This window comes from Otolemur garnettii, unplaced genomic scaffold (assembly GCF_000181295.1).
Source record: "Otolemur garnettii isolate 467f Iridium unplaced genomic scaffold, OtoGar3 scaffold00125, whole genome shotgun sequence".
Taxonomy (NCBI): Eukaryota; Metazoa; Chordata; class Mammalia; order Primates; family Galagidae; genus Otolemur; species Otolemur garnettii.
Window position 1 is genome coordinate 1,783,240 of NW_003852520.1, and position 12,811 is coordinate 1,796,050.

Genomic DNA, 12,811 nt, shown 5'->3' on the forward strand with positions numbered 1-12,811 from the left:
GTGAGGCTCAAAAGGAAAGGGGATTAATGAAGAAAAGGCCTTTTGTAGCATGTGTGGTTTGTAATCCAGTGACGTCCTCTGAGGTGGCAGGTGCACAAGTGCTGGCTCTTTCCCTTGAGGGATGTTTGGAACTCTGCCTGCTAAGGACCCTGCAGCTCTTGGAGCGGGTGGGGCTGCCCTTTGGGAGCCACCTGACCCCACTCTTGGCACTGGTGTTTCTGGCAGTCTTCTGCAGTCCCCGTCCCCCTCAGGGCAGTACCCGCGGGTGGAGTCAAACAGGCTGGGAGTGGGCTCCTCACCCTGCCCAGCGTGCCCTGCCACGGGCAGCAGTGGAATCTGTTTCTGATCATCCACCTCTCCTCACTCTGCTTCTAAACCAGCAACTTGAGCAGCAATCTTTCCCTATGGTGTTTCCTTAGGCAAGAATGAGGGAACAGCCAGTCTGATTCACACAGTCTGGGGAGCATGTCAAGCTGGCCCAAGTAGTTCTGAAGACCCTCACGCTCAGTTCGAGGTGACAGAAAGCACGCCCTTCCCTCTCTCCAGCAGGAGGGTCAAGAAAGCATATTGTGGAGGGCTGTGGTATCCAACCTGCGGCTGCAGACTGATACAGAGGCCTGTTAGGAACCCGGCTGCACAGCTGGAGGGCAGTGGCTGGTGAGCGAGGGAGGCCTTGTTTGTGTTACAGCCGCTCCCCAGAGCTCACACCACCTCCTGAGCTCACCTCCTGTCAGAGCAGCCGGGCATTAGATTCTCCCAGGGGCAGGAACCCTGCTGTAAACTGGGCACAGGAGGGATCCGGGTTGCTCTCCTTATGAGAACCCAGTGCCTGCTGATCTGAGGTGAATGTCACCAATTGTTCACAGATGGCTTGAATCATCTTCAACCCCCTCCAGTCTGTGAAAAAATTGTCTCCCATAAAACCGTCCTTGGTGCCAAAAAGATTGGGCCTGCTGGTGTAGGACACAGTATTTGGAAAATATTAGAGAATGAGGACTTTAGTTATTATTGATCATTTGTCTCCAATCAGAGGAAGAAAAGAGACTGTCTGACAATTCAGGGTGTGAGGTGCCTAACAGTCCACAGGCCAGGAGAGCAGCAGCGATGCCCTGACCTGGCCCCACGGCAGGTGCACACTCCCGACACTCCATTCCTGAGATCTGTGTCTCTGACCCTAATAGTCCACTGGCTAGGAGAGCAGCAGTGATGCCCTGACCTGGCCCCAAGGCAGGTGCACACCCCCGAGACTCCATTCCAGTCCCAAGGTCTGTGTCTCTGACCCTGAATGTTTTAGCGCAGTCAAGATATAGCCCCTTTCCCACTCAGAGAGATAGGCACATAATATTAAAAGAGATATTATGAAAGGTAATCAGCATTTATGTAGATTTTCAAGGGCTGCTAGAGAAAAGTTGTTAAGATCAAGGACATCAGACAGACTTGGTTTGATTTTTAGTTTTGTCAGCCATTAGTGTGTGAGTTCAGGGAAGTTATTAAACATCTCAGAATTTTATCTCCCCCAAAATACTAGCAGTGACATCTCCATCATAGATATTAGAGGGGGTCTGTGTGTCGAATAGCCTATTGGTGGCTCAGCACCAACAGCATTGCTCCTGTCTAAGCATGGAAATGCATTTCTCAGAATCCCCTGTGCTACGTGGTTCCAGGTGGGAATCTGAGGATGAGACTGTGAGTTTGTGACTTGTGGTAGGCACACGTGAAGGGGGACCATTGTTCTTGGAGGAACGGTTGCCAGGTTTCCTCAGACGCCACTCTGTTTATGGCCAGATTCTCAGACTTCACCCACGAGCTTGGGTTTCTGCACCCACTCTCCAGGCTTCAGGCTGCAGTCATCAGCGTCTTTTTCTCCAGCCTTCCAGATGTCACCTCCTGGACGGCCACTCCCCCAGCCTCTCTCACATCTGTGCAGGCTTGCATTTCTGGATGAAGCCCCTTGCTCTTACACAGCTCACCACGACTCTGACTTTCTGGCTGACCGTTCTGATGCAGGGTGCATGGTCTCAAGACACCTGGCAGGCACTCGGTCAACATCAGCCGGTAGCAGAAATGATAACTATTACCGGAGAAAGGATTGCACAGAATAAATTTGAGACCAATAGACTACTGAAGGGAAGCTATGTGAGTTCCATTGCTTAGGAACAGCGAAGAAGTGGAGATGTTCTTAACCCAAGAGCAAGAACTGCTCGTGTTCCTGTAATGCGTGTCAGTTCCCAGGATGTTAGTGCATCAGCTGGCCCAGTAGTTGGAGGGCTCAGCTTTCCCGTCAATAAGTGATCGCAGGCTTTACGCCAGGGGCAGTTGTTGTGCAGGCAGTAACTAGGCATCAGTCGCAGGTGGCAGCTGGTTTGTAAGTGACTGCAACTGAAATGCATTTTAGGAAGCCGATGTGTTTTTTCCTCCTGGCTCACTAATGTCAGCAACTTTCCTTTACATTGTGTTTCTCATCCCTATGGGTAAAAAGGCAAGTCCTGAGCACAGCTCCTCCCACCCAGTTCCCTTTCAGGGTGCGGGTTTCTCTGCTCATCTCTACCCCCAATTCCCACCCTTCCTTTGCCTGTGGAAGTCATAGCAGGACATCCCGATGAGCTTGGATCTGGCTCTCCTAGTTGCTGGAAAGGCATCGACACCCCAGAGTGTCATGCAGCACACGATGACAGGGGCTTCCCCAGGTGCAAAATACAGCCATCTTGCCATGAGGTGGGGTGGGGGGCACGGCCTCGGGAAGGGAAAGGACAAGATTCAGATCTAATGTTTTGTTTCTGGGTGTTCTGGACCCAAACTGAGGGCTGGAAAATTTTCAGAAAAGATAAGGGATTCTCTCTAGGTTCCTGGTGGTGCTGGTAAGATACAGTCAGTTCTTAGGTAAGGCAGAAACCAGAGAGGATGAGGCAAGGTTTGTTCCTGGTTTCTATACTATGCCAAAAGGAACAGGTGCAGTTGGGTACCCTCTTTAACCCTGGCAGGTTTGGGGACTAAGCCTTTAATAGCTGCACTGAGACCAGCTCTCAGGAAACACACAGGCTGGTTTTGTCCATGGCTTCAAGAATGTGCTGCTTGTGGGCAGCTTTGCTTATCGGGGCATGCTTTCATGGGGGCACTGTGCACACCCCAAGGAGGGGTCTGTGGCTGCTGCCACTTAGAGAATTCTCTGTAGGAATTGCCTCCACTGCAAGGGGCCACCCTGCCCAACGCCTGGGCCTCCTAAGGAGGCTAGTTTGGGCCCAAGGCAGGGCAACTCTGACAAACCCCTTTAGCCTATGGCTCCTTGTGAGTCTGCTGAGGCCATTGTCAGGCCTGACTTGCAGCTTGGCATTTCCTCCCAGTTCTGCCCCCGCCCCTTCCCTTCTGCAGGTGTTGACCCATTGGCCCTCACTGGTTGATACTCAGCACAGTAAGCCTCCTCCCAGAGTCCTTTCCAGAGAACATAGTCGGCAACAGACTGGGGTCTCCAGAGCTCAAGCAATTGTTAATGTCTCTATTTTGCACTTGTCTTTCCCGTCATTCTCTTTGACCTCACTGGGTTATACCTGTTTATTCACTTGCTGTCATTTTCTGGCATTTTCAGAGGGAATAGAGATGAATGCATGTGTCTTACCAGGCTATGCATTTGTCAGGAATTAGTTGCAGAGAACATAATTTATTCTGTCTATTTAATACAGAAAGGGTATTTTCAGGCTATTGGTGGTGAGGCAGATAGATTGCATAATATTCTATCAATTCTTCATTCTTCCTTTACAGCCGGACTTTGCAACTGCTCCTATCAGGGGTGGAATCGACTTCTGCAGCCCTTGAATCTGGGCTACTTTATGACTTGCTAGGCCAGCAGAATATGGTGGAAGTGATGGTTTGTCATTTCTTTTTTTTTTACTTCATTTTTATTAAATCATGACTGTACACATTTATGGGGTACAATGTGATGATTTGATATACAATGTGGAATGCTTAAATCAAACTGATTAACATAACCACCACCTCACTTACTTATTTTTGTGGTAAGACATTTCTAATATACTCTTAGTCAGTGGTTCTCAACCTTCCTAATGCTGTGATGTATTTTCATTGTTACAAAGGGGTCGCGACCCACAGGTTGAGAACCGCTGCTCTTAGTGGTTTTGAAATGTACCCTTGCGTGTGTGCATTAGTTGAGATCCCACCAAATACCCTCCCTCCACTTGTCCTCTCCCCTTCCCTCCCCTCCCCCTCCTCTCCCTCGTTCTTTCTGGACTGTCTTTGTGTTTTATCATTCTTATGAATGTGTAAGTGTTTATATATTGGTTTCATAACAGTATTGAGTACATGGGATACTTTTCTCCCCCATTCTTAGGATACTTTACTAAGAAGAATATGTTCTGGGAGGCGCCTGTGGCTCAGTGAGTAAGGCGCCGGCCCCATATACCAAGGGTGACGGGTTCAAACCCAGCCCCGGCCAAACTGCAACAAAAAATAGCCGGGCTTTGGGGCGGGCGCCTGTAGTCCCAGCTACTTGGGAGGCTGAGGCAGAAGAATCGCCTAAGCCCAGGAGTTGGAGGTTGCTGGAGCGACTCCGCTGCACTCTACCGAGGGCGAAAAAGTGAGACTCTGTCTCTACAAAAAAAAAAAAAAAAAAAGAAGAAGAATATGTTCCAGCTCTATCTAGGTAAACATGAAAGATGTAAAGTCCCCCTCTTTTTTATGGCTACATAATATTCAATAGTATACATATACCACAATTTATTTATCCATTCATGGGTTGATGGATATTTACTCTGCTTCCATGACTTGGCTATTGTGAACTGAGCTGCAGTAAATATTCTGGTGCAAATGTCTTTGTCATAAAATGATTTTTGTTCATCTGGGTAGGTACCTAGTAATGATATTGACCAGATGGCATCACATCAGAATTCTACCAAACCTTCAAAGAGGAACTAGTACCTATATCACATACTTTTTCCAAAACATACAGAAAGAAGAAATCCCCCTCAATACATTCTATGAAGCAAACATCACTTTAATCCCCAAACCAGGAAAGGACCCAACAAAGAAAGAAAACTATAGACCAATATCATGAATGAATATCCATGTAAAAATATTCAATGAGATCCTGCAATCAATGATACATCAAAAAAATTACACACCACCAATCAAGTTGGTTTCATCCCAGGGTTATTTGTATTTATGAAATAAATATAAATATAAATCTATAAATACAATATAAATATGATATACCAGATAAGTAAAATAAAAGACAAAGATCGTATGATTTTCTCAATTGATACAGAAAAATCTTTTGATAATATCCAGCATCCTTTTGTGATTAGAGCACTTAAGAAAATAGGCTTAGATGAGACATTCCTTAAATTGATAGAGGCCATAAACAGCAAACCACAGCCAGTATCATATTGAATGGAGTAAAATTGAAAACATTTCCACTCAGATCTGGAACTAGACAAGGATGCCCATTGTCACCACTGCTATTCAACATAGTAATAGAAGTCTTAGCCATCGCAATCAGGCAAGAGAAGGTGATCAAGGGTACTCAAAATGGGGTCAGAGGAGGTCAAACGCTCACTCTTTGCAGATGACCTGGAAAACCCCAGGGACTCAACTACAAAGCTTTTAGTAGTGATCAAGGAATATAGCAGTGTCTCAGGATACAAAATCAATACCTACAAATCAGTAGCTTTTATATATGCCAACAATAGTCAAGCTGAAAATATAGTCAAGGACTCTATTCCTTTTACAGTAGTACCAAAGAAGATGAAATACCTGGGAATTTATCTAACAAAGGAAGTGAAAGATCTCTGTAATGAGAACTATGAAACCCTGAGAAAAGAAATAGCTGATGATGTTAACAAATGGAAAAACACACCATGCTTGTGGCTGAGAAGAATTGACATTGTTAAAATGTACTTACTACCCAAAGCAATCTACAGATTTAATTTAATCTCTATCAAAGCACCAGTGTCATATTTTGAAGAACTTGAGAAAATAGTGCTTTGTTTTATATGGAATCAGAAAAAACCTTGAATAGCCAATACATTACTTGGAAATAAAAACAAATCAGGAGGCATCATGTTACTAGACTTCAGATCATACTATAAATCTATAGTGATCAAAACAGCATGGTACTGGCACAAAAATAGAGAGGTAGATTTATGGAACAGAACAGAGAGCCAAGAGATGAACCCAGCCACTTATCATCATTTGATCTTTGATGAGCATACATAACCTGGGGGAAAGATTCTCTATTTAACAAATGGTGCTGGGAGAACAGGATTGTAATCTGTAGAAGGGTGAAACTGGACGCTCACCTTTCACCACTAATAAAAATTGATTCTCACTGGATGAAAGATTTGAACATAAGACATGAAACTATAAAAATACTAGAAAAGAATGCAGGAAAAATGCTTGAAGATATTGGTCTGGGGAAATATTTTATGAGGAGGATCCCATTGCCCCAAGTTGCTGGCAATTGAAGCAACATCCAAAATATAAAAGGCTTCTGCACAACTAAGGGCACAGTAAGAAAAGCAAACAGACAACCTTCAGAATGGGAGAAGATTTTCACAGGTTATTTTTCCAACAAAGGTCTGATAACTAGAATCCACAGAGAACTCAAACTAATCAATATGAAAAGAACAAACAATCCCTTTTTTTTTTTTCAGTTTTTGGCCGGGGCTGGGTTTGAACCCACCACCTCCGGCATATGGGGCCAGCACCCTACTCCTTTGGTGCTGCCCAACAATCCCATTTCTTTGTGGGCAAGAGACTTGAACAGAAACTTCTCTGAAGATGAGAGGTGAATGGCCTACAAACACATGAAAAAATGCTCATCATCAGAGAAATGCAAATCAAAATCACTTTGAGATATCACCTAACTCCAGTAACATTAGCCCACATCACAAAATCCCCAAATTGCAGATGTTGGTATGGATGTGGAGAGAAAGGTTTGTCATTTCTAAACCAGATCTTCAAGAGGCCTTGTGTACTTGCACCTCCTTTTAGAATCCCTCCTTTGCCATGAGGACAATCTGGGCTAGCCTTTTGGAAGATGAGAGCCAACATGGACTGGTGACGAGATGTCCTGACTGAGAGCATCTGAGACCAGCCAGCCCCAGTTAACCCATCAGCTGAGCACAGATACATAAGCAGGCTTAGTGAGATCAGCCACACTCAATGTAGATCAGCAGAACTGGCTAGCCAACCCATAGACTCATGAAAAAAATACATGGTTCTTATTTTAAGTCACTGCATTGGGGTGTGTTTGTTATACAGCATTATTGTGGCAATAGGTGATTGGAACAAGTGGTTTGAAGCATCATAAGGTGGGTTGAAGAAGTGGGCTCTAGGGCCACATCACAGAACATGCACTAATGGAGCTGGAGGGCCAGGAAGCTGCCTGCTCCATTGAGAAGTCTTTGCTACCAGGTCTGGCTCCACCTATGCCAACCCCAGAGCCACGCTGCTGTCCCTACTGCCAAGATTCATGCCATCACAGTGGGTGCCTGTGCTCTGCTTTTCTCTTCTTGGTGTGTACGAGGGCTTCTGATCAGCAGAATATAAGTTATACCTGCTCTTCATCTGCAGAGGGGCCTGAGGTCACAGGAACTGGTAGCTTTCCAGCTTCAGCAGCATGAGAAAGGAGTAGAAATTGGGTTTGCAACATGATTATAGGAGGGACTTGCCTGACATAAGCAAGCAGTGTGGCCTGGTTCTCTGTACCCTCGTTGAGTCCACAACAATTTTTTTAAAAAAAGGCAAAAAGTAGTTTTTCCAACCAGTTTTAGGAGAAATGGCCAATTTGAGCATCAGAGCATATTTGTGAGAAGTAATAAAAGCAATATCATTCTGGTATAAAATTCTAAAAAAAAAACCCATCATAAGATACTTAAAAAAAAAAAACACAAAGAAATGGATTTGTAGCAAGTCAGTCTCAGTATTGTCAGTGGTGTAATCAACTGAAATGAGCACAATTCCTCAAACTCATTCCACAGGAGGCGCAAGGACACCAGAACAGTCTTTATACAAATACACGTGCAGTGTCACTCTCCACACGGTGATTTTCAGCCAGTGTGCCACACTTGTGTGCTGTGAACATTTTTAAAGACCATTGATTAAATTATTTTTAAAAGAAGTTCAAAACATGGCAAGCATATTTTTTTTTTTACTCTTTTTTTGATCAACATAATTTAAGAGTGATGCAGAAGTTTAACTGTAGGTTCAAGTGTGCTGTCAGATAACAAAGGTTGGAAATCACAGCTCTCCACTGTCAACTGGCGTTAATTCAATCAATGGAAGTTGCGAGACTGAGGTTTGGTGAGCTCATTGCTGCAGCAACACACACATAAACATCTTTTAAGGGAACCAACAGTATAGACCACAAAAGATAGAAAACTGACTTAACGTTCTGAATAATTCTTGGTCCCTTCTTGATACTTGAAATATAGCATTACTAGTAGAAAGACCAGTGATTTCAGAAGGAATAATAACAGCAACCTGGTCTTGACCTAAACTTATTAATGTGCATATACATAAACTATGTGATAAAAGAAATATTTCCAAACGTATTTTGGCATAGCGGTAGAGATTTACAAAGTTCTTATTTGGATAATGCCCTCTGATCTGTCCTTGAGATGTCTATTCTGACCTTCAGACATAGCATCTGGTATTATGTGTTCAGAGAATTAAATCTTCCAAATCTGCAATTGGCAATTCTAGAAAAAAAATCTGTGTCCCTGTGAAGGCTTTGTAAAGGGAGGATGATTTAGGACAGAGAATAATCAGTGAAAAAAGGGAAGCTGATGCTCAGATAACAGAATCTGCCAGTGAAGGCATTAAAATGAAAAGAATCTTGTGCTCCCAGTTTGTTCCCTGTGTCTTGGTCAGCTGACTCACATAATTATCATGGATGTGAGATTTACACAGCGGTTTATGCCTTGCCAAGCCATGGCCTTGTATGGCAAGGAGTCCCTCAGGCTCGTGGCAGAGAAACAGAAGGAAAAGTCTTCTTAGTCAAAGGAACCTGGAGTCCCTCCAAAAGGTGCCCCGCTGATTCAAAAGTCAGACTTTCCCTTGTCAACAGAGGTATCTCATGGCTAAAAGTCTGAGGGCAAATTGTACTTGGCTCTTTGGTAAGTCTTAATCATAGAATTTATTTACTCAATTCTTACTGACATTAAGGTGAAATATCAGCAGTTTTGCTCCTGAGACAGAATTCATGGATTTAATTTTGTCTTTTTTTTTTCAGTTGTGCAATCAGAAATTCATTCATATGAGGAAATACCAGTTAATACCTACAGAAAAACGGAAAAGAAAGCAGTTGTCAGACTGATTGCTTTTTGGCAAAGGCTGAGCTCAAGATTTGCCAATGAAAGCCCAGTTAAGTTTGACCCAAGAAAATGTTACTGAGTTAAAGAGCATTACTAAGCTCTGGGGGTGGAATTTCAGTTACCTGGTAAGGTATGTCAGAAAACATTTACATATATGCGAACACAAGGCACTGTGTTGATAAAACAGTATCTTTTAAAACAGCTTTACTCTGACTTCTAAAACAATAGGAAAAACAAAAAAGAGAGAGAGACCACGGACAGCAAGTAATTTACCTTTGGAAACTAATGCTAAGAAAATTTCAATAATCTTGAGGAGCACATGGTCTGAATTCAGCTACTTAGAGTAGAGCAAAAAAAGTGAAAGGCCTGTAGGGCAGGCTTTGCCCAGGAGGGAATTTGAAAGCAGCTCCTTTATCCTACCTGTTCTTTAACCCCCTGTCTCGGATCAAACTTTCTGGCACCAGATTTAAAAGCAGCTTTAGAATAGCAAGGTGCTCACAGTCATCTGCCTCCCCCTCCTCCTTTCTCTTCAGTTCCTAGTTCATTGTATACTTGTCTGGGCCTCCCTTAGACAGTAATCGTACTTGAAGGCAGTGGCTACGTCTTACTCATCTTCGTACTTCCGTTTTTCAACCTTTGATGGCATTTGCCCATATATAGTAATTTTTTATTGTTGAATAAAAATATAGTTAGAGGCAAATACAAATTCTCCAACCTTTCAATTATTACTGAGAAAATGCTGAAAGATTGTTAGATTTGTGAATCAACTGACTTCCTATTTTTAATAGAATGAGCAGTATGTAAGTATATTTATATTTCAACCTCAAAAAAAGTTGCTTTAAAGGATTTTGATATCTTTTTTCTGTAAAATAAGCAGCAGCCTTAATATGGTGTTTATAAATCAAGATAGTTCTTTCCTTGACAATGGAAGAAATTATTTCATGTAAAAAGAACAGCCCTAATGGCAACTATCAAAACGTTAGAGTCTCCACCTCTGCTCAGACAGATGAATAGAATGCCCTTCGCCTCTCTGGCTGCTGCTGACCGACCTGGACTCCAGTGGGGACAGAAGTGCCAGGAAGGATGCCATTCTATGATATTGAAGGAGCTGAGGAAATTTCATCCCCAAATACAATTCCTTGGTGTAAAGAATACTTTGAATTAAGGCCATTCATGATCAGAAAGCACTGGCCTCTCATGAGTAACATGATTTAGATTCGGGGGCTGCTGATTTGAAGCATGAGGCCTGGCTCTCAGGTTAATCTACAAATCAGTCTGTTTCCATCCATCTACACACATCCCCTCCCACCTCCCAGCAACCACTGGCTGCAGGTGTACTTTCCACACTCTCCCCCCTCCCTTCTAAAAGGCATTTTTAGAAGCCACTGACCATCACTGAGACTTTGGGTAATCATTCTTGTGTTCCCCCCATGCACGTGGTCTTTGGAAATAAACCTTTGTCTTATTAATTTACCATAATCATGAGCTGGTCTTTCAGCGAACCAACCAAATGGAGAAAGGCAGGTGTCGCCGCGATCCCTACGACGTCGTATGGCACTCGTTCTTTCTTTTCCTCCTTTTTCTTTGTCCTTATCTCAGCCTGTGGTTACTATCCACGCTCTTCCACGCCTGCTTTCTTCTCTGAACGTCCTCTGTGTTAGCTCATCAGGAGGTGCCGCTGTCTTTTCAGAGCCGTGCAGGTACCCGCAAGTTAATAAGCTGTTGCCGTTGTTTCCAGCTCGCCCTTCCAACTGCTCTGCAAACCGCAAGGCCTGCTCCCAGGCCTGCTCAGGCCTTGCTGAGTGGGGATAGTCAAGGCACTGGAATGTTCTTTTTGGCTTGTCTGTCTCTGCAGCCCTTCAACAGTGACCTTTCACCCCACAGTGGCAGTTGGTTGTCGTCTCCAGCTTTTCTCTTTCTGGGGCCTTCAGAGGCAGCTCATTCTGCTCCCTCAGAGGCCAGCTCCACAAGGCTCTCCTGCAAACCTCTGTCTGCCATTTGCCTCCATGCTCTCCCTTGGTTCTCTCAGTAGGAGAGTGTCAGCTGCTCCCTGGGGGTCTGGCTTGCTCTTTCTCAGGTCTCTTTTTAAAGTTCTCCAATAACTAGCTAATAGCACATACTGAGTTCTCTTTGTAGGAATGTCTGGTGTTGTTTCTGCTTCCTGGCTGGGCCCTGACCTCTGTGTGCAGGGCCAGAGGCCCAGGAGGGCAGAGCAGCCTGTGCTGCCACCTGGACCTGCCACAGAGCTTGTGTTTGTTCTGGGCCTTGGATGAACCATAATGTATGTATTTATTTATCTATTATTATTATTTGTTTGGAGACAGAGTTTCACTCTGTTGCCCTGGGTAGAGTGCTGTGGCATCATAGCTCACAGCAACCTCAAACTTTTGGGCTCAGGCAAACTTCCTGCCTCAGCCTCCCTAGTAGCTGGGATGATAGGTACCTGCCCCCAACATCCAGCTACTTGTTCTATTTTCAGTAGAGACAGGGCTTGCTCTTGCTCAGGCTGGTCTCCAATGCCTGAGCTCAGGTAATCCACCTGCCTGGACCTCCCAGAGTGCTGGGATTACAGACATGAGCCATCGTGCCTAGCCAACCATAATGCATTCAACTAGTCCTCTCTCAATGAATGGTTAATTTACAACCTTTCATTATTAGAAACCATGCAAAATTAAATAAATATTTTTTTCTTTTTTTCCATTCAAATTTCCTTTATTATTTCTTATAGCATAACTATGTACATGAATGCAATCATGGGGTACAGTGTGCTGTTTTCATATACATTTTGAAATACTCTCATCAAACTGGTTAACATAACCTTCATGTCATTTTCTTAGTTATTGAGCTAAGACATTCATACTCTGCTTTTAGAAAGATTCACTTGTACCCTTGTAAGATAAACCATAGAGGTGACCCAACCCATCACCCTCCCTCCCCTCATCCACCTTCCTTACCTCCCCTCTCCCACCCCCCTCCCCACATTCTAAGGCTATAATTAGGTTATGACATTCTTATGAAAGCTATGAATTAGTTTCAAAATAGCGCTATGTACATTGGATACTCTTCTTCCATTCTTGAGATACTTTGCTAAGAAGAACATTTTCCAATTCCATCCATATAAACATGAAGGAGGTAAAGTCTCCATCTTTATTTAGGGCTGCGTAATATTCCATAGTGTACATATACCACAGTTTATTGATCCATTCATGGGTCAATGGGCACTTGGGCTTCTTCCAAGACCTAGCAATTATGAATTGGGCTGCAATAAACATTCTGATAGAAATATCTTTGTTGTAATGTGATTTTTTTGTCTTTTGGATATATACCTACTAAAGGAATTGCAGGATCAAATGGCAGGTCTATTTTTAGTTCTCTAAGTGTTCTCCAGATGTCTTTCCAAAAGGAATGAATTAATTTGCATTCCCACCAGCAGTGTAGAAGTGTTCCCTTTTCTCCACATCCACGCCAACATCTCTGGTTTTGGG